The 24,268-nt window shown below is 43.2% G+C and overlaps 1 protein-coding gene across 1 annotated transcript in view; it reads left to right on the top strand.

Moving 5' to 3' along the window:
- CTNNA2 (catenin alpha 2) overlaps window positions 1–24,268 on the top strand; it is a 1,210,173-nt gene that overhangs the window by 760,506 nt on the left and 425,399 nt on the right. The gene's annotated exons all lie outside the window — the stretch shown is intronic.

Below are 24,268 nucleotides of genomic sequence, written 5' to 3'. Positions count from 1 at the left end.
CAGTAATTTCCTAGAACAACTCACAGGATTCACTGAAAGTTGCTGCACTTAATATTGCAGTTTTATTATGAAGTATACACCTCATGAACAATCTAATGGAGGAAACGCACAGGACGAGGTCTGGGAAGGGTGGGGATGCAGAGCCTTCATGCCTCTCCAGGGTCTGGATGCATCATTCTCCCAACACACCACTGTGTTCACCAGCCAGGAAGCTCTTGGTGTCCAGAGTTCTTACTTGTATTTTATTATGTAGACATGATCGAATACATCATTGGCCATGTGATTGAACCTAATCTCTAGTCCCCCTGCCCCCACTCCCTCCCTGGAGGTCAAGATGGCCCCAAATTCCAACCCTCTGATCATCTGAGCAGTCTTTCTCATCACCAGCTCCCATCCTGAAACCGTGTGGGAGCCCCACCAAGGGTTGCCTCATTAACATAAAAAGACACTACTATTGCTAAAGAAATTCAATGGTTTGTGAAGCCTTTAGCCAGAAACCAGGGATCAAGATTAGATATGTTTTTCATTGCACCACAGATGTATTTTATAAAAATGTCTCAGATTTGGCTTTTTGAGTAGTTATTAAATCAGTTGAAGTAATATTTTCCAGGTATCTCCTATGTGCTTTATCACCAGACTTGGGAGGAGATGGGATCATGGCAGTATAAGGCATAGTGCCTGCCTAAAGGTCTATTTCAGGAGACCAGCTCAACATGTGAAACACCTTAATGTTAAGAACTACTCATGCTGAGCACTTTGCATATGTGTTTTCATTGTATCCTTATAATAACTTCATAAAATATAGTCCAGAAATGTAAGTGAAAACACACTATTAGATTCAAATGCAGATTGTCCAATTCCAAAACTATAATTTTCCATCAATCCACATTATATTGGAGCTGAGTTGTATCAAGAGGTAAAAAGCACTGGTACTGTTGCTTGCTTCAGATTCAGAGAAAGGGAACTCAGTGAGGGTGGGGGGAGTCAGGGGAGACTTTGTGGGAAAAGTTGGACTTCACTGAGGCCTTGAAGAGTGTGTAGAAAATGGATTTCCAAGAGGAGAAAGCAGAGTACCTACCTTCCTGATTAGAAGAACAAAATGAGCAAAGGGAGGGAGAAATAAGTTTGAGGTATTCACGGGTGGATTAAATTTTCCTGGGATATCTCTGGTTAGCAGAAACTCATCTTACGTGAATACACCTGCTCCATTCTGAAGCACTCCTCAGTACAAAAATCTTTCTTGCCGCCAGCCAGAAAGTGATAGCTTGTTCTCAGAGCTCTCAGTTTTGCCTTTCATAGAACTAGTCTCCAGAGGAGCGAAGGTTTCTCTCTGGCCCTGAGCCTCTGCTTTTTCACAGGGTATGTGTGCGTGCGCGCGCGCGTGCGCGTGCGTGTGTATGTGTGTGTGTGCGCGCGCGCGCACGCGCTAAGTTGCTTCAGTCATGTGCGACTCTTTGAGACCCCATGGACTGTAGCCCAGCAGGCTCCTCTGTCCATGGGACTTTCCAGGCAAGAATATTGGAGTGGGTTGCCATTTCCTTCTCCAGGAGATCTTCCCAACCTAGGAATCGAACCTGAGTCTCCTGCATTGGCAGGCAGATTCTTTACCAGTAGCACCACCTGAGAAGCCCTTTCCATAGAATAAATGAACCCGATCTTACCCACATTCTTCAGACTACCTGGTTCTGAGAGCCTCTGTCACTCAAGGTGTCTGAGTTGGGCGGTGGTTGAGAGTCTATTGTGACATTAGAGAGGTTGGGATTTGAATTGCTATCTGTCATTTACCAGGCATGGAAATGAATTCATCTCTTTGAATCTCAGTTTCTTCTATAAAGCAGGGATATATAACTTTTTTCAGAGATGGTGAAAATTATATAAAATAAGACAGTGCTTCTGATAGAGTAGTCAATTTATATAACCTGTTATTAGGGTACTATATCTGTTAGCATTTGCTATTAAAAAAATAAAGTAACAGAAATCCTTAAATGTAATAGCTTAATATTTTTTAAGCTTATTATTTCCTGATTCTGTCTTCTGGCAACTTGGGCTGGATTCAGCTAACTCTCTGGACACTAGACTCACTCCTGTGTCTAGTGGGGGGCTGGCTGCAGGCTGTGGTTCCTTCCAGATGTTCTTGTCATCTGTCAGGCCAGCCTGGGCTAGTTCACATGGCGAGAACCTCCAGGTTCCCAGGAGCAGCAAAAGGACATGTCCTGTTGCGCAGGTGCTTTCTAAGTTTCTCCACTTGAGTCATGTCTGCTGCTGTCCAGTCGGCCGAAGGAAGTCCAGAGTTGGCGTGGAAAAGCAATAGCAGAGGTCGTGGATGAAGAAAGAATTATGGCTAATCTTATCATCTACCCTGAAGTCCTCCATTTAAAATAGCATTTTACAGGCAGCAGTGGAGGATAGATGACTGTTAGAGACTGAATTGTGTCTATCTCTTGGCACATTAATGACTTTGTACTTTGAAAAGTGAAAGTGTTCGTTGCTCAGTTATGTCCAACTCTGTGACCCCATGGATTATAGCCAGCCAAGCTCTTCTGTCCATGGAATTCTCCAGGCAAGAATACTGGGGTGGGTAGTCATTCCCTGTATACATATGATGTAGATGGTTGTGGGTGGGTGGGTGTCTGTGTGCATGAGAGAGAGAGAGAGAGAAAAAGATGAAGAGAAGAAAGAGATGGAAAACTGACAGGCAGCTGGGGTGGCCAACCTGGAAAAAAGGTCACTGAATCAAACACCCTTGGTAGCCTTATGTCCCCTCCAGGCAAGAGGAATAGAGAAAGACCTCCAGCTTAGGCCTGACCACCTCCACTCTCCTCTTGGTCCTGGGGAGGTAATGCAGATCAAGGGTACCAGACTTGTCCAGAGAGTTTGAGTTCTTTCACTTGTCTCTTCATACTGAAGATATATATAGAACACTGTCTCCAGAATAAGTACTGGCTTGAGTGCAGCTGATGTTGAATGCTGGTTCTGTTCTTTTTTCTCCCTGGGATCATAGACACTCCCAAGAGTCCATAGCTTATGTTATCTTCAGCTTTCTTATTAATTTAATAAAGCCATTAGATTTAGTGATTTTAAAGATATCTTCCAGCTGTAATATTGTGCAGTTTTATAATACTACACTATTTCTTTCTTCCCCCTTTTAATATTTACACATCTTTTTCCCTGCCTTTTCAGCTCCCAGCTTATTGCTTTGATGACATCCACCAATGGGTGGAATGGAATACTGACCCCCCAGAATTGGATCAGTAGAGTCAATGTCTGTGGAAAAAGAATTTTCATGATCCCGTCCATCCTATCACATAAGAACCTTGTACTTATCCTTGCCCAAGTGAGACGCATTGTTCAAGTCACTGGGATTTCTGTGTCATGACCTGTTTTCCTGGGAGATTTGCTTGATGAAAATGGGAGGTTATCCCCGGTATGGTAGAGGTAAGGTTCCCTTTCTACTTCCACCTGTCTTATAATGGAGGTGCTTGTTAGATTTAGAATAGAAAGAATGGCATTAGCTGTGGATTATTGGACATTTACTTATCCTCCCAGGATCTCAGTTTTCTTATCAGTTCAACAGTACCTACCTACAGTATTGATGTTACAAGGAGTAAACGATGTAAGAGTCTCTAAATGCCAAGGTCAGGACCTGTCTCTTTGTATGACTTCCAACAGTATTTGTTTTCCCGTCCTCCCTTCACCTTTACAGAGCTGATCAAATGGGATCTGGTGTGCTGGCTGCGGCACTTTGTAACTCTATAGTACAACACGAATAATGGATTCTGGTTATTGGCATCAATCCATCCTCCAGAAGCTGGGAAGTACCAGGTTTTCATTGCACAGAGGTACCCAACTGTGTTAGAGGGAGCCCTGGGGATGGACCCAGGACCCAGGTCTTTGCCTCTAGACTAGAATTTTGTACGCTGCTACTTTCTGTTCACTTGTCCACTCACTCCTCTGAGAAGGTCAACATATAAGTGGGGCCATACATACCACCTTAAGTTCTAGAGCCTTAAGTAATGCAATAAAAACATAGGCATATACCCTGGATTGGAGCCCTGTGGGGATGCATACGTTTAAATAAAACATTGCAGTGCAGCACCACTTAGCACACCCGTGGAGTACCTAGCCTTGGCCCTTGTATAATCGTGTGCTGACTTACTCCCTCTCTTACTTTTCACCTCTTGGAGCAGAGAACAAGTTTTCATTGGCAAAGGACTCTTAGATATCTCTGAAAGGCATTTGGTGAACAGATAGTGCTGTTTATCTCCTTTGGTGAGTTGAAAGGTTTCTTTCAGAAATGCTGCACAGAAACCCCTCATTTCTCTTTGCCTTCTCAAGAGAGACATAAAATGGGATTGGCTATTAGTTGAAATGCTGCCTCTTGGCTCCACTGATCCACGGGGATTTGGGATCCCAGCATGACCAGAAGTAATTATACACGGATATATTCAAAAATGTCCCTGAGTGTTCATTCAGGATCTGCTTTGTCAAGACAGTGCGTTGTCAACACCCAGGCCAGAGTTATGAGCTCACTGTAAATTCAAGACTAAGTCCATCCAACATGTTACATGCAAGACTGTTAAGTCATTGGAGCTCTTTAAATGCAGTTTGTGAATCTGTGGAAATCAAGTCCCTGGAATCTTCCAGTCTTTGGGGATATGAAGGATGAGGGCTGGGAATGAGCATCTTACAGATGACCTTAACCTGAAATATTAAAGTTATCTTTAAGCAGGAGGATTTGAGAGTAAGGATTCTAATCACAGGTGTAGATTATTAAGTGGTTTTAAGAACTTATTTTCTTAAAAGTGTACATCAGTGTCTATAGGCATAAAGAATCAAAGGGCAAATGATGAGATGAACTTGACACGTGAGACCTCCATCCAAAGGGAGGAACCTCGCAAATGCAACCCCAGAAATGGAACTTGCAGGTGTTTGAGCTGAATTTTCTATAAATCTAGTTTGATACGCTGAGGAAGTACCCCCCTTTATGTCATTACTTCAGTGGGAAGATGTCTGACAAGTTACAGCTGATGATGACAGATGTATAAGCCTTCCCTTGAGCCTCACTTCAGCTGGGAAGTGTGTCCTTGTGCCCTCCTAGAGCCAGAGGGACAGCTAGTCATGTAGCATGAAGGGTATTTCTCCTGCCAATGTGGAGTGCTAAGCATTCAGTGAGAAGAAAGGATAGAAGGGGAGAGAGGAAGGGAAGGAAGGAGTAAGAAAGAAAGATGAGGAGGCAGGAAGGAAGCAGGGCTGGCCATTAACAATTATTAAGTGATGAATTCTAGGCTACATGCCAGGTATTTGCACTTGCATTATCTCAGTTTCTCTGACCATGGCACAATTAGTGTGAATGGAATCATCTAATTCATGGCCACACAAGTGGAAGGAATTCTGCCTTCCTGCTTCAACAGCAGTTATACCAAGGGACATTGCAAATTTACCACCCAGGTTCTTATCGGATGAGTTCAGTGTCTTAATATTGTATTTTCAGTAGGTGATAATGAAGAATTATCAACTGAATGAAAATAGCAAGCTGCCTTCTCAGGGAGTTATGGTAGAATCCTCTACTCTGAAGGTAAAAGTGTCAACAGTCCACTCAGTCCTAAGGTGGGCAGTCATGGAAGGAAGTTAACAATCGCAAGGCTGTTGGCAATGGTTTTCAGCCTTGAACCTTATCTAGTTTCTCCAGCTTCTCCTTCCCCACAACTTGAGCCTGAGCAGCACAGAGGTGGCGGTCCTTCCTCTCCCCACTGTTGTGAAACCATCAGCCCCATCCCTTCCATCATCTCTGATCTTCAGTTACTTTCTTCTCATCGTCTCTGAGAATCCCTCAAAGTCCTCACAGAGAAATAGGAAGGTTCAACCCTGCCCACTCTTAAGATATTGTTTTCTCTGACTCCTGAAGAGATTAGCCTTATGGTTTTAACTTTTCAAGCTTCCCAGTCTCTACCCCAGTCCATCTAGAATTTTGTTGTATCAGTTAAGATGCTTATGGTTGCACGTAATAGAATCATTCACTTTTCAATGACTTAAAAAACAGTGGTTTATTATCTCCCACAGCATAGATCCAGAGGTAGATTCCCAAGGCTAGGCTCTGGGCCACAGTAGTGTTTGCTGAGACCCAACACCCTTCCATTCCACAGCTCTGTTACCTCACCTACTCCTTGTGCTTGCTTTTGCAGGATTCAGAATGGTGTCCATGGGCCAAAAGAAAGAGACAATTTCTTCTACATATCACTTTTTCCCCCCTAGGAATAAAATATTACTGAGAAGGTATGGCTTGTGTGATAAGTGAATGTAATGGATATGAAATTTACTTCTCAACAGAGTGAAAATATTTCACTTGGCTTTTTGTTTCCTTTTAAAATTGCATCTAATCTAGTTGAAGCTTTCTCTCTCACCAGGGAAATTAAATATCAATTACTGTATGAATTCTTGTACCATACCAAACCTTCTTGATTATACAGTGGTACTGGAGGCCTTATATTGGTCCCGAACTCACTGATCTTCAGGTCGCTGATCTTCACCGACTTCTCTGATCATTGTCCATGTCCATATTGTTCCTCAAGGGCAGTCACATCTGCTGTTTCATGCCATGCTTGGTCACAGAGTCTTCTCTGATGGACCCACTGGTGCTCATGACCAGTCTCCTTAGAAGCCTCCTCATAATCATTCGCTATAGGATCCTACCACCTTCTCAGATGTCTGCTGATTGCAACCATGTCACCCTTCCAATTTCAGAAAACATTCTCTAAAACCTCTCTCTGCTCTAGATGTTCCAGTGATTTTTTTCAAATACTCCCTTCTGCTTAATAATCTTTGAGATGATTCTGCAATACCTCCCTTCAGGAAGCCTTAAGAAACACTTTCCTGGACTCTATTCTACTTCTAAAAATTAGTATAAGGGTAGGTTATCAGAGTGGTTAGTTCTTTTCTCTCTAACTCATCTTGTTATGAGTAGGATACCTTCCTTATTGAAATGGAACAAAATTGGACGCTTGATTTTCCTGCTGTTTAAGTATTTGCTTATAACGAATCTAGTCATGACACGCTGGTAGGCACCTTGCCGGTGTGTTTGCCCCACACCTCCCTTTCATTTGCCTGCCTCCATGCCATTGTTCATAGTGCATTGTTTTCTTGAGAGACCCTTGCCCTCCATTCTACCTGTCAAATCCTACCCACGTACCTAGACCCAGTGCCTAGACCAATCCACCTTCTTTATCAAGAACTCCTCAGTCACTCTCCTCTCACCCATTTCTTGAATCGGGGCAACCCTCTCTTCTTGCCGTGTCCTCAAGAAGACTTTGATACCCCTCTCTGATAGTATGCATTCTTGTCCACCTTGGGTTGTCCTTATATGTGTGGGCATTGTACCTGTCCTATTGACCGAAAACTATTTGAGACATGGCCATGTCTTGTTCTCTTTGCTCCCATGTTGCCTAGAAAGTAACTAAATGCAGTTAATGGAAATGAATTCTCTCCTGATCCTGGATAGTGTATAATGGGACACCAAACATGTATGTGTGGTACGTGTCCCACTGATCGCTGAACCTAGGGTAGGCAAGTGCACAAACTAGGAAACGGATAGGAAGAAGCTGGAAAAAGATACAAGGAGCCATAGGAACTGCAGACATTCTTTATTTGCGGCAGCACAGCAGACATGCTTTTTTCTCTAATGGCTGATGCTGCCACAACACAACCGCAAGAGCTTTTCAGGTGGTGCTTACATAGGTACACAGAATAAAGATGTTCACATGGCCGAGTGAGTACATCATGATGTGCATGCACCATGCTATAAACGAGCTCACCTGTTACATAAACATGCAAAGTCATTACTTACAAAATGTGGGGTAAGAGAGCTGACCACCACCATCTTGACTAATTGCTATTCCCTTACAGTACGTAAGTAGAGTAGTAATAGAGACAAAGAAAAGGAGCTATCCTGGGGCAATCTAGACTGGGAAACATGGCTACTAAGGTCGGTGAGTGTTCTAATACCTTGGGGAGAGAGGGATAACCATGGTGAGCTGAAAAGGCTTCTTAGATATCTTTGAAACCTGAACTGAATGTTGTGTTATCATGAAAATGTGAATGATTAGAAAGAAAAGGAGAAAACAGAGAAGTCATGGGCATAGGGCCATGGAGATAGAAATGACTTTTCAGCATCTGTGGATTGATTTGGACACATTAGGAAGAACCCCTATTGGTGGCTTATGTTTTCATCAAACCTCACAATTTACATGATGCTGTCTGTTGATACTCATAGACTGAATTCCACTCTGTTGCCAATAGCATTGGAAACAAGATTCACTTTTTTGTACAAAGTCAAAACTACTTCAGTGGTAATAGGAACATTTTGTACCGAAAGTAATGAAGACAATGAAAAGGGTACTAGTAATACTAAGCACACTTACTAAGCACTCTCTATGTGCCCAGTGTTTACATAGTGTTTTACCTAGATTAATACTACTCTTTCCTAAACATACAAGGCAGACATTTAAAACTATCTCGATACAAATAGAGGCTGAGTTGCTGGGCCCATGTTACTCACCAGGCATATGGTGGAAAAACTGGGACTCAAATTTGGTGTGTTTTATTCCAAAGCTTAATCATATTTCATCCCCTCGAGCAAATGCTAAGAACAAAGCAAATGCAACAACGAGAAGAACACAAATTTTCTCTCCTGATGTACTTAAACTCACACTTCTGATAGGGTACAAATGCAGTCTGTGTTAAGCAGGGCAAAGTTCAGTGCAACATAAAGGCATTTCGTTTGCTTAGTGCTCCATCTCATTTGAGAGCACAGCTATGTGGGCTTAGGCAATTGTTTTCTTACTTAATGACTTAATTACTGTCTAATGATTTGATCTTAAAACTCAGACCATCTCCCATACCAAGCCTGTTTATGTTGGAAATCTGAGAGCTCATTTTTAGGCTCTTGCCTGTAGATGCTACCCAGGGTCCCTCAGAGACAGTGTCCCGAGTGAGGGGTATTTACCTCAAGGTGAGACAAAACATGAAAACCCCTGGCCTCCTTAGCACAGGGATCGAAAACCTCTTTGCAATCACCACAAATTTTTATTTGCTGTTGGAAAATTGCTTTGGGAAATGATGTGGATCAGAGAAGTAAATTTTCTGTCAAGATAAACTTTAGTAGTGAGCAAAGCAAAATTCAGAAGAAAAAAAAAAAAGACCCCTAGGTGTTTTATCTCACTTTTATTAACATTCTTTAATATTTACCACCGTTGTACTTTGTGAGCCAGACTGTCAGTGGAAGCACTGAACTACAGAGAAGTTTCGGGAATTTCTCTAGAGAGGATATCTTCAGCCTCATTTTACAAACAGAAGCTGTGGATAACAGATGTGCTTCAAAGAGCTGGCGGTTTTTAAAAGAATTAAGGTGAAAAGTAAACTCCCTAAAACCTTACCATACAGATACCAAGAATCTACTGCTTCTGGACTGGCCCAGACTTTCCAGTGTGTTTCCAGAAATTGCTGTTTTGCAGTCTGCACAGACGGTGGAGTGCTTGGACTAGCAAGGGAGGGGAGGACGCTTGGCAGGGCACCAGCTCAGAGCGAGATTCTTTTCTTTTTCCTGAAGAACTGAGCCTGGTAAAAAGAAAAAAAAAAAAAAAATCAAAACAAACAGACCCTCTCCTTCTTCCCCATCTGCTTTCTCCCAATTCTTTGGGGTTGATAGCCCTGGGTTAACCAGTGGAACCCAGCAGGCTGCAGGCTGCTGAATCTGTAGCTAGGATTTGCTGCATTCCAGGGCTGCCTGGCTGTGGTACCCAGGGCTGCTGAGTCTCACCAGCCGATAGATAACAGGACCACAGCCAGAGTCTGTCATGAACACTCAGAACAACAGCGCATGCGCTTTTGAATCTGATGGTAGTGATATGATGGAATAAATGATTCTAACTGAACCTGGTTAGACTGCTGTTCCCCCTTCTTCCAAAACTCTCAATTTTAATTTCTTAGATCTAGCAGGTCTGGGGAGAGATATGCTCAGAGACAGAGGTCTGGGGACTGGATCTGTTGACAAAATTGGAGAGAATCATTATACTGGGGAAAAAATAAAGGCAGTCACTTGCAGCAAGTCTTGGCACACCTATGTGAAGAAAGCTCAGTAACCTCTTTAACGAAGCATTCCAGCTAATTTTGCCTAAGAGAGATGGTGCAGTCTCTTTCTTCCAACTTAGGAGGGAGATAACTTTTATATTGCTAATATTTCTTGTTCTCTTTTTTAAAAAATAATTGCATTTGTTTATTTATTTTTGGTTGTGCCAGGTCTTTGTTGCTGCGTGCACTTTCTCTCTAGTTGCACTGAGCAGGGGCTACTCTCTAGCTGGAGTGTGTAGACTTCTCATTGCGTGGCTTCTCTTGTTGTGGAACATGGGCTCTAGTGCTCGAGGGCTTCAGGAGTTGTGGCTCCCAGGTTCTAGAGCGTAGGCTCAATAGTTGTGGTGCACAGGCTCGGTTGCTCTTTGGCATGTGGGATCCTCTGGGATCAGGGATTGAACCCATGTCCCCTGCATTGGCAGGTACATTCTTTACCACAGAGCCACCAGGGAAGCCCTAATGTTCTCTTTCAATTAACCTCTCACAGCTCTTCTTAGAATCTATTTCTAGAAACCAAGTGTTCCTAATGCCTTTCATTGCTCCTCTAGTCTGTTTCTAGAAATACAACACGTAACTATAAACATTGGTGACACAGGGCGGGAGCTACTATTATTTGAGAATTTACTATCAGCTAGCACTGTGGTCAACTCAGTATATGTGATCTCTGATATCTTCTCAAGAACCCACAAGGCAGCCATTGGTGTGTCTGTTTTAGAGATGTGAATGCCACAGTTCTCGGAGAAGGCAATGGCACCCCATTCCAGTACTCTTGCCTGGAGAGTCCCAGGGATGAGGGAGCCTGATGGGCTGCCGTCTATGGGGTCACACAGAGTCGGACACGACTGCAGCGACTTAGCAGCAGCCGCAGCAGCATGCCATAGTTCTTAAGCTCAAATGATGACCTGTCCAAAGACTGTTAGACCCACCTGGGACAGACCCTGTGATCCACAGTGAGAGAAAGGGAAAGGAGTGCCCATCCCTTAAGGAGAGAACAGTCTGGTTGCTTCTCCACTCCATGTGCTCTTGACAGAGTCATGAGGGACTTGATTCAGAGCAGTGACTAACAGCAGGAATTCCACTCCCTGTGGAGGAGAGTTTGAAGCATGTGGCCCTCCAAAGTCACACTGTGGGTGGCCACCCATATGTCACCCCCCTCCTCCATCCATTGCTTTAAGTCTTTGCATGCTACTACATAGCTCTTAAAGTTGTCACTTACATTCTCTCCTTTGAGCCTTACCAGATCCTTGTGGAAACGACTGAGCAAGGATTAATTTCTGAATCTTATACACACGGGAATTGAAGTCCACAGAGGAGGTGATATATCTTAGTCAGTAAGTGACCAAGCCAGGACCAGAGCTCAGTCTATTAATTTTATCCCCAATAGTTTTTTCTAACACATCATGAAACTTAAAAGTAAAGATAGCTCTGGGAGATGTTGAGTGTAGGAGGGACTGATAAGACCAAATTCCCTAGTTGAAACCTTGGCTGTTCAAATAACCTCTGAATTCCCGTTTTCAGTATCAAAGAACACAGACCTCCTTTGACCCTCTCAAAATTTCAGTCAATGACCTGCCAGGATGCTTTAACTTATTGCTCTTTTGTCTCTTCCCCATGTTCATCACTGTCTATCTCAGCATTTCTCAAACTTCTCTTTTCATTATCTCCCCCTTAAGAGATTTTTTTTTTTTTTAACCTTTTCCCCTACCTCACTCTGAAATTTTAATACCACAGATATACTGTGTTTATGCACCATATAACATGGGCTTCCCTGGTGGCTCAGCAGTAAAAAATCTGCCTGCCAATGCAGGAGACATGGGCTCAGTCCCTGAATTGAGAAGATCCCCTGGAGAAGGAAATGGCAACCCCCTCCAGTATTTTTGCCTGAGAAATCCCATAGACAGAGGAACCTGGCGGGCTATAGACCACAGGGTCGCAAAAGAGTCAAACACAACTTAGTGACTAAACAACAAAAACAGCTATCTACCGTAAGTGTATCTCTGCTTTATACATACAAATAGTAAGACTTTTTATCCCCTTAAGAGCCAATTTTTACTCCTTAAATTCAGTATTAGCCCTGTTAAGAAGCTGAAAACTAGGAATCCAGTGCGGGGCGGAGGGGGTGGGGGCTGGTGGGAATTAGAGGAGGAGGAAAGAAGACAGAAAAGAAGGAAAGGAGAGAAGAGAAAAAACAAACAACAAACAATGTAACAAGTTAGTGGGGAGACTTCCCAGACAGTCCAGTGCCTAAGACTGTGCTCCCAGTGCAGGGGGCCTGGGTTCGACCCATGGTCAGGGAACTAGATCCCACATGCCACAAATAAGAGTTTGCATGTCATAACCGAAAGCTTCTGCAGGCTGCAACTAAAAAAGATCCTGCATGCCACAACTAGGACCTTGCACAACCAAAAAAACAAAAAGTTAGTAAAGACACAAAACACTAAACTGAAGGTGATTCTCATTTTCCCAATAGTTAGAGCTTTCCCCGGTAGTATAGATTCATGTGTTGGGATTTTACTTTGGCCAAAGTCTTTCCAATATACCTGTCCAAAGCCAGAGCAGAGCATTCTTCAGTCATTCTGTGATCAAATCACAAGGAACAGTAGGGGCCTTGGAACAGACTCACCTTTCAAGAGCTAATTTCCTAGAAGCAAAATAGAGCATTTCCTCTGACCAAACATGATATCTGTTTGTGGTGTTGGGTAAGTCTCTAAGGTAGAGTGAGATCTTTCCTTGGCGGAGGTTTAATGCATTTCTAACTTTACCTGTTGATAAGAAATAGCAGTAGAGAATGTACTGGAAATCAACCCTACTTGCCTCCAGATCCTGCCTGCCAGAGAAGAGAAGTAGAAGAAATGCCCCAAGTTACTACTACAGACAAGAAGGGAAAAGCCTGGCAGGTGGCCCTGACTTGCCCAAAGGCAAGAAGTGAAGTAGCAAAGCTGGAACTTGGATTCTGTATCTTAACACATGAGCTTCTCTTCCAGAAGAGCATCCAGCCTAGACACGTCCTTCTTTTGTTACACTTACTTGAGCAGCATCACTCTGTGGCTGTTAGTACACAGAGGAAAAACATCTTTAAATAAACACCAGCACATCTGTTACGGCCAAAGATGTATGCTTAGTGTCTCATGGGCCGGTATGATATAATATTGTGCTGTGCTTGGTCACTCAGTCGTGTCCAACTCTTTGCGACCCCATGGACTGTAGCCTGCCAGGCTCCTCTATCTGTGGGGATTCTCCAGGCAAGTAAACTGGAGTGGGCAGCTATGTCCTCCTCCAAGGGATCTTCCCAACCCAGGGATAGAACCCAGCTCTCCCTCATTGCAGGCAGATTCTTTACTGTCTGAGCCACCAGGGAAGCCCATGATTTAATATTGCCGATGTTAAATAAGAGTCTGGGAGCCAGATCACAATCACAGGCTGTGGGATCGCTTTCCACCTTCAGGAATTGAGTACAGAGAGCAAATAGCTCAGATGTGGGAATAAGTTTTGCTGTAATGCCAAAGACCCACATGAATGATGTTTCCTTGAACTGGCCACCAGGCTTTGGTTTGTGCGGAAGGAGAAGATGGGACCACACCTGCATGGGTATATGGATGTCAGGCACACACACACTCTCATGTTCTAGTGGTGGGTTACATTCACAAGGGTACCTGATATCAGTGGCAAAGTCAAGACAATGAAGAACCAGAAAAAGTCAAATGTTGATATCAACGCTAAGGCCTGAGAAAATTTCAGAGCTGTAAAGGAAGAAGCATGTGTTTCTGCCCCTAGACTTCTCTCTCTGCCTCCTTTACTTCTCTGTCCAGACCCAGTGCTTTCAGGAACTCAGATTTTTGGATAATACACTATCACCGAAGGAAATGGGGGCAGCGTGGCTTTGAACCCTGTTGGACTGACCCCTGCTCCTGGCTGTGTGACGTTGTTTTATTGGGTTAGCCAAAAAGTTCGTTCAGGTTTTTCTACACCATCTTACAGAAAAACCCAAACAAACTTTTTGGCCAATATGATATTTACTTGTTGTTAAAACAAGCAAACCCAGAACCCACTTATCTAGCACCTACCATATACCAGGCACTGTTCTGGGCACTTTACAAAGAATATCTCATTTAATTTTCAATAATAACCTATTTAATTCTCCTAACATCCCTATTTTCATTTTATAGATGAAGGGATTGAGTATCAGACAGGTTAAGTATTAATCAGTTGCCAAAGTCACTCAGCCAGAATTGAAGCCAAGCCCCTTGTCTCCAGAGTCAGTGCTTGTCCCCTCCCCCGTCCCCATTAAGGTAAGTGACCTTGGGCAAGTCATTGAACGTTTCTAAATGTCAGTTTACCTATCTGCAAAATTAAATGCTTCTCTGAACAAAGGCTTCCCTGGTGGCTCAATGGTAAAGAATCTGCCTGCAATGCAGGAAACCTGGGTTCAATGACTGGGTCAGGAAGATCACCTGGAGAAGGGAATGGCAACCCACTCCAGGATTCTTGCATAAACAAATGAGCCTGGAGGGCTATAGTCCTTGGGGTCACAAAGAGTCGGATATGACTGAGGGACTAACACTTTAACTTTAAATGAGAAAATGTTAAAGATTTAGCAGGTTGCCAGGCATCCAGTAAATACAATATGTAATAAACACTTGTCTTGGGGGGTGGGGCAGGAGGATGGTGGTTGCCTTTCACAGATGGATCAGGTTGAAGTGGAAGCTTCTCTTTCACACACTCATCATGTGTCTGGTGGACCTAGGCTCAGCACTGTTTTCTTCCTAATGCCTCATCTTCAGGTTAAATTGGTCTCTTGTTCACTCAACAGAAATTTACTTAATCCCTGAACAAGAAATGCTGTGTCACTTTGAATGAGCTAACCAATTCAGTTAGAACTAAAAAAACTGAGTGATGTGTTACCTTGAGTTTCATTTCCATTATTACATGATTTCTCCCCTTCTGCCTTACAGCGTGTTTGTTCTTTTCGCTTTGTACCTTTTACAATTTTTGAAATAGTGTGCAAAAAAGAATCAATATGAGAAACTCAGATAAAAATGACCTGGACAGAAAGCAAGAGTGAGGCTGAATTCCAAGAAGGACCATTATTTTTAGAATAAAGCACATGCACGCACACACAGACTCCGTTGCAGGGAAATATAGATTTCACGGCAAATGCAATCACCATGGAGCAGACAGTGAGACAAAATCACACAGTGCGTGGTTGTCCTGCAGCTGAGGGACAAATGACAGGATTGCCTTGGCCAGCTGAAGACAGATTGCCACATTGTTCCATTAATTGTGTAGAGCTTGGCTTTTCCAGACCTTTCTGTGGCAGACTAATCCAGCTCTCACTTGCCACTGACTGAGCTGTCTCACTTTTATCCAAGGCTGCCTAGAATATCTCTGAGAGGTCCCTGCCACACAGAGTTTGCAATACTGAGAACTCTTAATTGAAGATAAACACACACTGATGGTGGACATCTAGTAATAAAAAAATAAATAGATAAAAAAGAGGGCATTGGTTTAAGGAGATAAATATGCTGAAAGATTTGATCTTTATACTGGCTTTATTTTAAGTCCTATAAATTGTTGGCAAATCTGGTCTTACATATGAGCAACTGCCTGCATTGTTTCATTTGAGAGGAACAAGAAACGATCTCCTGTCCAAATATACATCACCAAGGTGTTTCAGTAGCTGCAATTCTAGCATTAGAACAATGTCTCTTATTGCCCTGAAAGATCTTTTTTAAGCTGCAAGAATTTCTAGGCAACACTGGTGTCACCGTCCATCTATCCATTTTCTACTGGCATTTAGTTTTCACAGTCTCTAAAGAGTTGCTGATAAAAGAATTAATGGCAGTGGGCTGAGTGGAAAGGGAACATTTTGATGTTTGGAGATATTTGGGAAAAGTTGGCATCTATTTGGAATTCTCTGAGGTATCATGGAAGCTTCTATGAAAATGAAAAGAGTGTCAGGCTAGGGGGTGAGGGGAAGGGAAGAACCAAAGGGCAGTAGCAAGCTTGCGATACCAAACTTTGTCATTGTTAAACTCCGGCTAGAGAATGAGAGGGTATGGGAGTATGAGTGCAGCGTGTTCTCCAGGACTCCTGCCAGAAGACTTACTGGCTTTAGTATTTTGAGCAAGGTCAGCCCTGCCTCATCGCAACCAAGCAGAGAAGGAAAGGGAAATGATAGAGGTAGGAGGGCACAGAATTTAGAAGATGCAATTCCAGGTGCTAGGCTTTGACTTTTGGCAAGCTTCTTAACCTCTCCTGATCTGAGTCTTCTTGTCTAAATGATGGGACAAGGTTGTGTCTGCCTTTTGTGCTTGTTGGGAGAATTAAAATAAACAAAAGAAAGAGTACTTAGTAAACTATGTGAAGAAGGCAATGGCAGCCCACTCCAGTGTTCTTGCCTGGAGAATCCCAGGGACAGCAGAGCCTGGTAGGCTGCCGTCTATGGGGTTGCACAGAGTCGGACACGGCTGAAGTGACTTAGCAGCAGCAGTAAACTATGGAGTACTCAGAAACAAATGACAATCCCATCTAAGTGAGAACATCTTTCTCACAATCAGCTCCACCAGGGGGAGTCAGTGAGGCCAGGGCCTCCTCACTGAACAGTGACCCCCATCTGGCCCTGCTGCCACCAGCCCACCATGGTTTCTTACAGAGCTCTAGTCAGACCTGTGAATCTCACTCACTGGTGAGCTACAAATGTGGCAATTCTTGTGACCCTCTGGCTCGGTGTTTCTCAGCCTTAGCTGAACTTCACAATCCCCTGGGAGGTTTTGAAATATTTCCTCATCAAGACCACACTCCAGATCAATTAAACCTGCATCTCTGGGGGAGGGACCTAGCCATTACTATTTATTAAAGCCCTCAAGTGGTTTCAGTGTGCCGCCAGGGTTGAGAAGCATTTTCCTAGCTGAGCAAATGAAAGAAAAGATGCAGCTAGAAAATTTTTTTTTTCTCATAAAGCAAGGAGAAAAATGGCTTCCCAACAAGACATTGAGAAGAGGCAACTAGCCAACCCAGTAGATCAGAATAAAGAAAGAAGTAAAAAGAAGTTTTGGAGTAGAGTTGGTGTATCACAACTACATACAATGATTATTTGATTAACATAAAGCACAAATCTTGAAACTCCCTTCTTGCTCTCTTTTTTTCCTCTCTCTTCCCCTCTCTACCTGCCACAACCTTGACTTTTATTTTTCCCTGATCTCTTCCTTTCTCCATCCCTCCTCCTTCCGCTCATTTTATTAAATGACTCTGAATTCCTAGTATTAACTGTAGCCGCTTACTCAAATCTAGCAAGTTATTCCCAGAGTCCTGTGCTTCTTCCCTGCCCCCACCCTAGCCCACCTCCACCACAGCGGTGTTCTTCAGCCTTTTTGCTGGTCCTGCTTCAGTGCAGACCCCTGTGTCTCCCCTTCTCATGCGTGGGTGAGTGTGAGTGCCTGCGTCCTCTCTAGGGTTTCCTTTCATCTTCCCGCACATTGTAAAAGCCCTATTTTCCACCCACACATGCCTGCATTTTCTCATCTGTTTTCCGGTATTCCCACCTCCCCCTCTGAAGTCCCGCGCCTTTGTGATTTTTTATCTACCCTTTCTCGTTCAGATGCAGGCAAGCCTGATGAATCAGAATATCTGGGGAATGGGAGTTCAGGGGAATTTTAATTTTCTGGTTAAGTGGTACTATATTGAAAACTACGTTTTATTATTTGGGGAAAATGATAAAATAGAAACCCAGAACCAGAAGGGTCCTAAGGGAATACCTGAAGGCAAAGAGAGAGAGAGGCTCACTGCAGTTAAGATGAGAACAAGGTGGACTCAAGGCCTGTGAGTACCAGCAAACATCTCTTCTGACTTCAAGACCAGGTTTCTCCCAGAGCACTCTCTTGACTTGGCCTGCAGAACTTTCGATTAACCAGGACCCATCAAAAGTAAATTACATTTGGGGGTACTTTCCTAGTGGTCCAGTGGTTAAGATTACATGCTTCCAAAGCAGGGGGGTGTGAGTTCATCCCTAGTCAGAGAACTAAGGTCCCACATGCCACATGGCACAGCCAATAAATAAATAAGTACACTTTTAAGTGAACTTCCCAGTTTTCCTAATGCCATAGGCCTATGAACTTCACTCATCAGTGTGGCCTGCCTGGCCCCAAATGCCTTTCAGTCTGTGATGCCTGAATCTCTAGATCCTCATGCTTCTAGGTTTTGAGACCAGGTCTCTGATTAATAGGTCCACCACTCACTAGACTAAGCACTTTTTTCTTTTCATAAACTTTTTATTTTGTATTGGAGTATAACCAATTAACAATGTTGTGATAGTTTCAGGTGAAGGGCAAAGGGACTTGGCCATACATATACATGTATCCATTCTCCCCCAAACTCCCCTCCCATCCAGGCTACTATATAACATTGAGCAGGGTTCCATGTAAGCCCCTTGAATTTTAAAGTGAAAGCCTACTTATACCTCGGAGACATTCCAGGTTTGGTTGGAGCAGGGAAAAAGCCCAGGCAGAGGGGCTGAATTTATTCAGACATCAGAACTCCTCCTGGAAGGAATATCAAGTGTCTCATTTTCCCTCTTGTTAATTAAATATCCACTGTTAACTTGACATTTTTTTTTCCTGTTTCCTAAATGAAGTCTTACCAGAGAAAAAGTGGGTCAGTGGAGGGCTCTGACAAGTTTGTCCCAGTTAATTTAAGTTTTGCCATATGTTCTCTGAGAAGCATGAGCTAACTACAGGTCCTCGTGCTGATTAGCAACCAACCTGAGGGGTTTTCATTTAGATTTCCAGTTCTTTCTCAAGAGAGAGCAAGATGAGAAGGCAATAGATCTAGGTGAACCACTCCAAACAAAGCTGGAATGCAACATGATGGTGTTGATGGCGTTGTTACTCTATACCAGGGAGCAGAGTTTCTCAACTTCCGGCACCCTTGACATTTTAGGGTAAATGGTTCTTTGTTAAAAGGAACTTCCTCTACACTGTAGAGTGTTCAGCAGGATCCATGACCTGTACTCATTAAAGGCTGGTAGCATCCAAACCCCCTGCATGAAAATCACAAGTGTTTCCAGACATTATATTAATTGGGTGGCAGATTTGCTCCTGATTGAGAACCACCACCTTCGAGACATAGTCCATGTAGTGACCAAGAAGAGAAGGTGAATAAACCCCCAATAATAATAATATTAGATACTAGATACGTGCTACACCTTAGTGACTGAGTCCAAAGTCATCTGTTCAGTGGCTAGACGGGATGATTAACTGAACTTTCTGCGCCTGGAAGCCTGTGAGAGCTTTCTTCTGTTGACAGAGTCCTGCATGACCTGATAACCAGAGGCCAGAGCAATCAAAGTCAGGGTGAAAATTCCTGGAGGTGAGCATTGCACCCATGTCATCCACCAAGAATATGGTGAGCATGTACCCTAGCCCAGGCCAGTCCTAGGGTCTTTGCTGGCTAGAGGAGTGGAGAAGGCACCCATTCAAGGAAATTAGAAAGAGGCTATCGTTGAAAGTCTGAGCTTTTATAATGAGATTATCTGGTGGCTCAGTGGTAAAGAATCTGCCTGCCAATGCAGGGAACGCAGGTTCAGTCCCCGGGTTGAGAAGATTCCTTGGAGAAGGAAATGGCAACCCACTCTAGTATTCTTACCTGGAAATCCCATGGACAGAGGAGCCTGGCAGGCTATAGTCCTTAAGGTTGCAAAAGAGTCAGACACAACTTAGTGACTAAACAACAAAAATCACAACATATAGTTGAAAGGCCACCAGAGTGAATGCCCTGTGCTTCCAATTACTGGCTGGGTGACTTTCCACAAAAGCACTCCACCTCTCTAAGCCTTAGGTTCCTCATGTAAAAATAAGGTCCTGATAAAGAGTCTTATACCAAGTAACCACTCAATGTGTTTCCTCCATCTTATTTACAACTCCAACTCAGCATTAAGGATAATAGCAATAGTAATAGTTATAGTCAGGCTTTTGAGTATGATTCCAGAAACAGCATTCAATTGAGGAAGGCCAGGAAATGGGGCCCAGTTACAGGAGAAAGAATTTTGCCTCCTAGAATCCCTGGGAAAAAGTCAGAGTAGTGCATTTATTAATGTAGAAATGTTTTGCAACCCTGAGGTGGAACTTTTTAGTTAGGTGCATATTCTCAGAAGAATGCTTTGCTGGCTTTTACCACTAGGTAGCAGGCGTACACCCTCCTATGGCACTGGCATGAGAAGCCCAGAAGATTCCCCAGCCTGCAAAGCCTCTATCAGCTCATTAACTAATGCCTGAAAATACCATCAGCCACCTCAGCCCTTTACACGTTGTGATTGATTTTATCAGATCCTTTCCTGAGTTAAAGTTTGATCATGGAAGAAGAAAGTAGGAGTATAATTATGCTGGGGGATATAGTTATATAATGTGATTATGTGTATTGATCATACAGGTGGATATATATATATATATAAATATGACAATGTAGTATGTATATGTGGCTATTTTGTGTCATGTTATGTCATTTACATATAAGTATGCATGTGTGTGGGCTTCCCAGGTAGCACTAGTGGTAAAAAAAAAAAAAAAAAAACCCACCCACCTGCCAATGGAGGAGACAAAAGAGACACCAGTTCCATCCCTGGGTGGAGAAGATCCCCTGGAGGAGGGCATGGCAACCCACTCCAATATTTTTTATTTTTGCCTGGAGAATCCCATGGACAGAGGAGCCTGGCGGGCTATAGTCCATAGGTTTGCAAAGAGTCAGACACGACTGAAGCAACTTAGCATGCACATGTATATGTGTATTCCTAAACTTTTCCCAGAATATACTTCAGGCACCTGTGTAATAGTCATATTCCAGTTAATTCCTTGCTATTTAGTATTCCATCCACCGCAAGCCCAAATCAACCAACAACCACCATCTACCTAGAGGAAATAATTGATGCTTATTTTGACTCCCCCGAAACAGTATAATACCCATTTTCCAAAACAGATGTAAATTCTGGTCTCTTGGTAATGCTGTGTGTGAGAAGGATATCTGATGCCTTTCATTTTCCCAGGGTGTGTGATCCACCAGTGCCCTCTTCTCTAATGCATGGCTACGCCAGACAGGACATAGGCTGAACTTGCTGACAGGTTGGTGACTACAGCCCAGGAACACAAGAAGCCCCTAAACCTTCCAGCGATCTGTGTGGAGTTGCTCCGGAAATCTGGGAGAAGTAACAAGTGCTATCTGCCCCTCTAATGACCTACACGTACTCATGAGTGTGTTGTTTAATACTAAGTCTCCTTCCTGAAGGCAGAGAGGAAGGTGGGGCACGCTTAGACTTTGAAGAGCTTCAGAGAATATTGAAAAAAAGATTTTAAAAGTTTCCTTTCACCAGAATAACTTTTCTCTGTGATGGAAACCTTGCAGTCTTGAGAACCTGAGCTACCTGGTGGTTTCAACTCTCAGAGCTGGAGTCTGAGTCCCAAGGGCTGCCTTTCTTGGGAGTGAAGGCCAGAGAAAGGGTTTCATTTAACCTACTCCCTCTAGTAGCACCTGAAAAGAAACCTACCAGGGCTGAGTCTGGTCTGAGAGTGTTATTTGTCATTTCAAAAGACTTTTTCTTTTCCATTTATAAATATTCAAGAAACCTGTATACCAGGCAGGGCTGAACTTTAATCAGCTGGGAAGGTAGTGCAAATGGAGGGTTAATCCATCACAATGCCCAGGAAGAGACGTGAATCGTAGCTTTAAATTCTTTCCAGACAACACAGGACAATGAGATTAGCACCTCCATGGGAAGAACAACAACCAAAAACAAGGTGCTACACCTTTAAAAATCAGATTCTCTTTTAAATGCTCAGTAGTTTCCTTAGAGGAGGTCACAGGAAGTTTGTTGAAGCTTAAAGATCAATTAATTTAAGAAAGAAAAGATTTCAAGTGTCATAAAACCTTAGTTAAAACTATCGGATTTCCCGCATTCTTGCCTCCCCCCTCCCACTTCCAAAGCAAGAAGTGCAGGAGCATGAAACGGAATGAGCTGAATTCCTCTGTTTGTGTAGAAAACACATTTGCTTGCCTACAAAGACACAGCACAGACACACAGGCACACATGCGCACACACACACACAAAGTAAGAACATAGCTTTGCATGACCATCATTAGTTTTCCAGGTCTCAGAGTAGAGTCCTCTCTACAATAGTATTTCATTAGATTTACATGGACTTCAGGTCTTCTGTATATGTGGTGTTTAGTCATATGGGGAGGAGTGGGGGTGTCAGCAGCATATAACAAAGCATGATTATTCTCTCATTTTTTCTCATGGCCACATTTTAAAAAGAAGAATGAAGGAAACAAAAAAGTCTCCGGGATAGGAGATTCTCCAGTCTCCAGTCTACACATTTCTAGGGGTTAGGGTGGATCTCTGCCTCTGCTGTTTTTCAAAAAGGCTCTGCTTCTGGAAGCTTTCCCTACAAGCACACCAACAGGGCCCTTAATGCACCAAGCCCGAGCAGCTTTTGGCACTGGATCCCAGTAGGCTTCTTAAGAGGAGATTAAATCAATGGAATCTAAGGATTGAATCCTACAGTTGCACAATTTGGGGATTTTTTTTTTTGTTCCCAGAAAAATCAGTTGTCTTCTAGAGGTCTCTTCAGTGGAATTTCATTATAGATGTCCCTGGAACCCCTGCCCCCCAAGATGGTATTTATAATGGCATCCCCAAATGATCATAAAGACTGAATCCAAAACCCCCTCCTTGAAGTTATCAAGGCGCCTCTCTTCTAGAACATTAGTAGTCTAAATGGGTACTGTATGCATGGTATATATCATAAAGTCATGTTTTAATTACAAACAAAATAAGATGAGGTCTCCTGATCAGAAAGAATGAGCTTATGGTATACATTGCATGTGTGTGTGTATATGTATATATATGTAAGGAGCTATCTAACAAAGCTTAACATCTTAGAGACATTTCCAAACTATTTCTCTTGGAAGAGCTTCTTAGTCTCTTAGAAGCAGTATTCTTAGGCACAGTAATTTCTCCATAGGTAGAAGAGAAATCTACCTTCAATCCTCAGCTTAAGTAAACCTCCTGGTGATGCCATTCTGCATTTCAAACAGCTGACTTTGCCTCTTTAGATGGGTGACTGGAGGTATTTGCATTTTGGGAGGAGGTGGTGGTATATATTTTCTCTCCCCCATCCCTCTTCCTGCTATTCCGACTTCTCTCTCTCTCAAAAGAAAAGCGAAAATACAAAGATGCCTGTCTGCTGGATCATTCAGAGAGGTTAAACACCTGAGTTTGAGGAAGACTTTTAGACTCCAGACAATATTAGTTCACCAGCTTTCACTCATGACAGTTTATTTCAATCATACATTTACTTAAATTGTTAGCTAGTGAAAGACCCCTCCCATCCACCACACCTCCTCCCCTTTTCCTGCCCTGCACCCACCACCTGGTACCACTCTTAAGTTTAGTTCAATAAACAACCTACATCTCTATGGACCTAGAAACCTATGAAGGTTGGCAAGGGGCAGTCATTGACCCCAACACAGAAAAAAAAACTGAAACCTCACAGGGAAAGCAACCATTTCACAACAGGGTTATCTGAACAGAGGCAGCTTTTCTATACTGGGTTAACAAATTATTCCCATCTCAGTAATATTGGAAGATAGTCTCAAAAGCTCATCTTTCCCATTCTACCCCACCCCCATCACTTCTACAAGAGCCTGCCTGTAAAGTCTCCTGCTTCAGGCAGCACCCAGGTAGGCATTCAGCCTGAGGTAGGCTCTTCCTACTGTTCCCCTCAGCAGCTAGAAGTGTGTTTTCCCCATGAGAGCCTCAGCCTGCTGCAGTCTTAGCAATATGCTCCAGGAAGCACAGCCTTCATCACCAAGCGTTTGGATTCTGCCTTATTTCCCTGAGTCAAACCACAAGAGAGCAGGAGCTGAGGGTCTTTCACTCGGAAAAGTATGGAAAAGGGGCACAAATGCTACTAAGTCTGGTGAATCAAAGGCATAGAAGAACAGAGGCATTTGGGGGTGAGGTTTTGAATTGATTTGAAAGATGCTTTGTATTAAGTGCAAAAACGTTTCTTGTTCATAGGAAAAACTGTCTGGCACTGCCTTTTAAAAAGCATTTGCCATGATCCCTGCCTTCAAGGCTGATCAAGGATGCTCAGTCCTC

The sequence above is a fragment of the Budorcas taxicolor genome, chromosome 11 (genome assembly GCF_023091745.1).
Source record: "Budorcas taxicolor isolate Tak-1 chromosome 11, Takin1.1, whole genome shotgun sequence".
Lineage (NCBI taxonomy): Eukaryota > Metazoa > Chordata > Mammalia > Artiodactyla > Bovidae > Budorcas > Budorcas taxicolor.
This window is presented reverse-complemented; position numbering and strand designations above follow the sequence as displayed.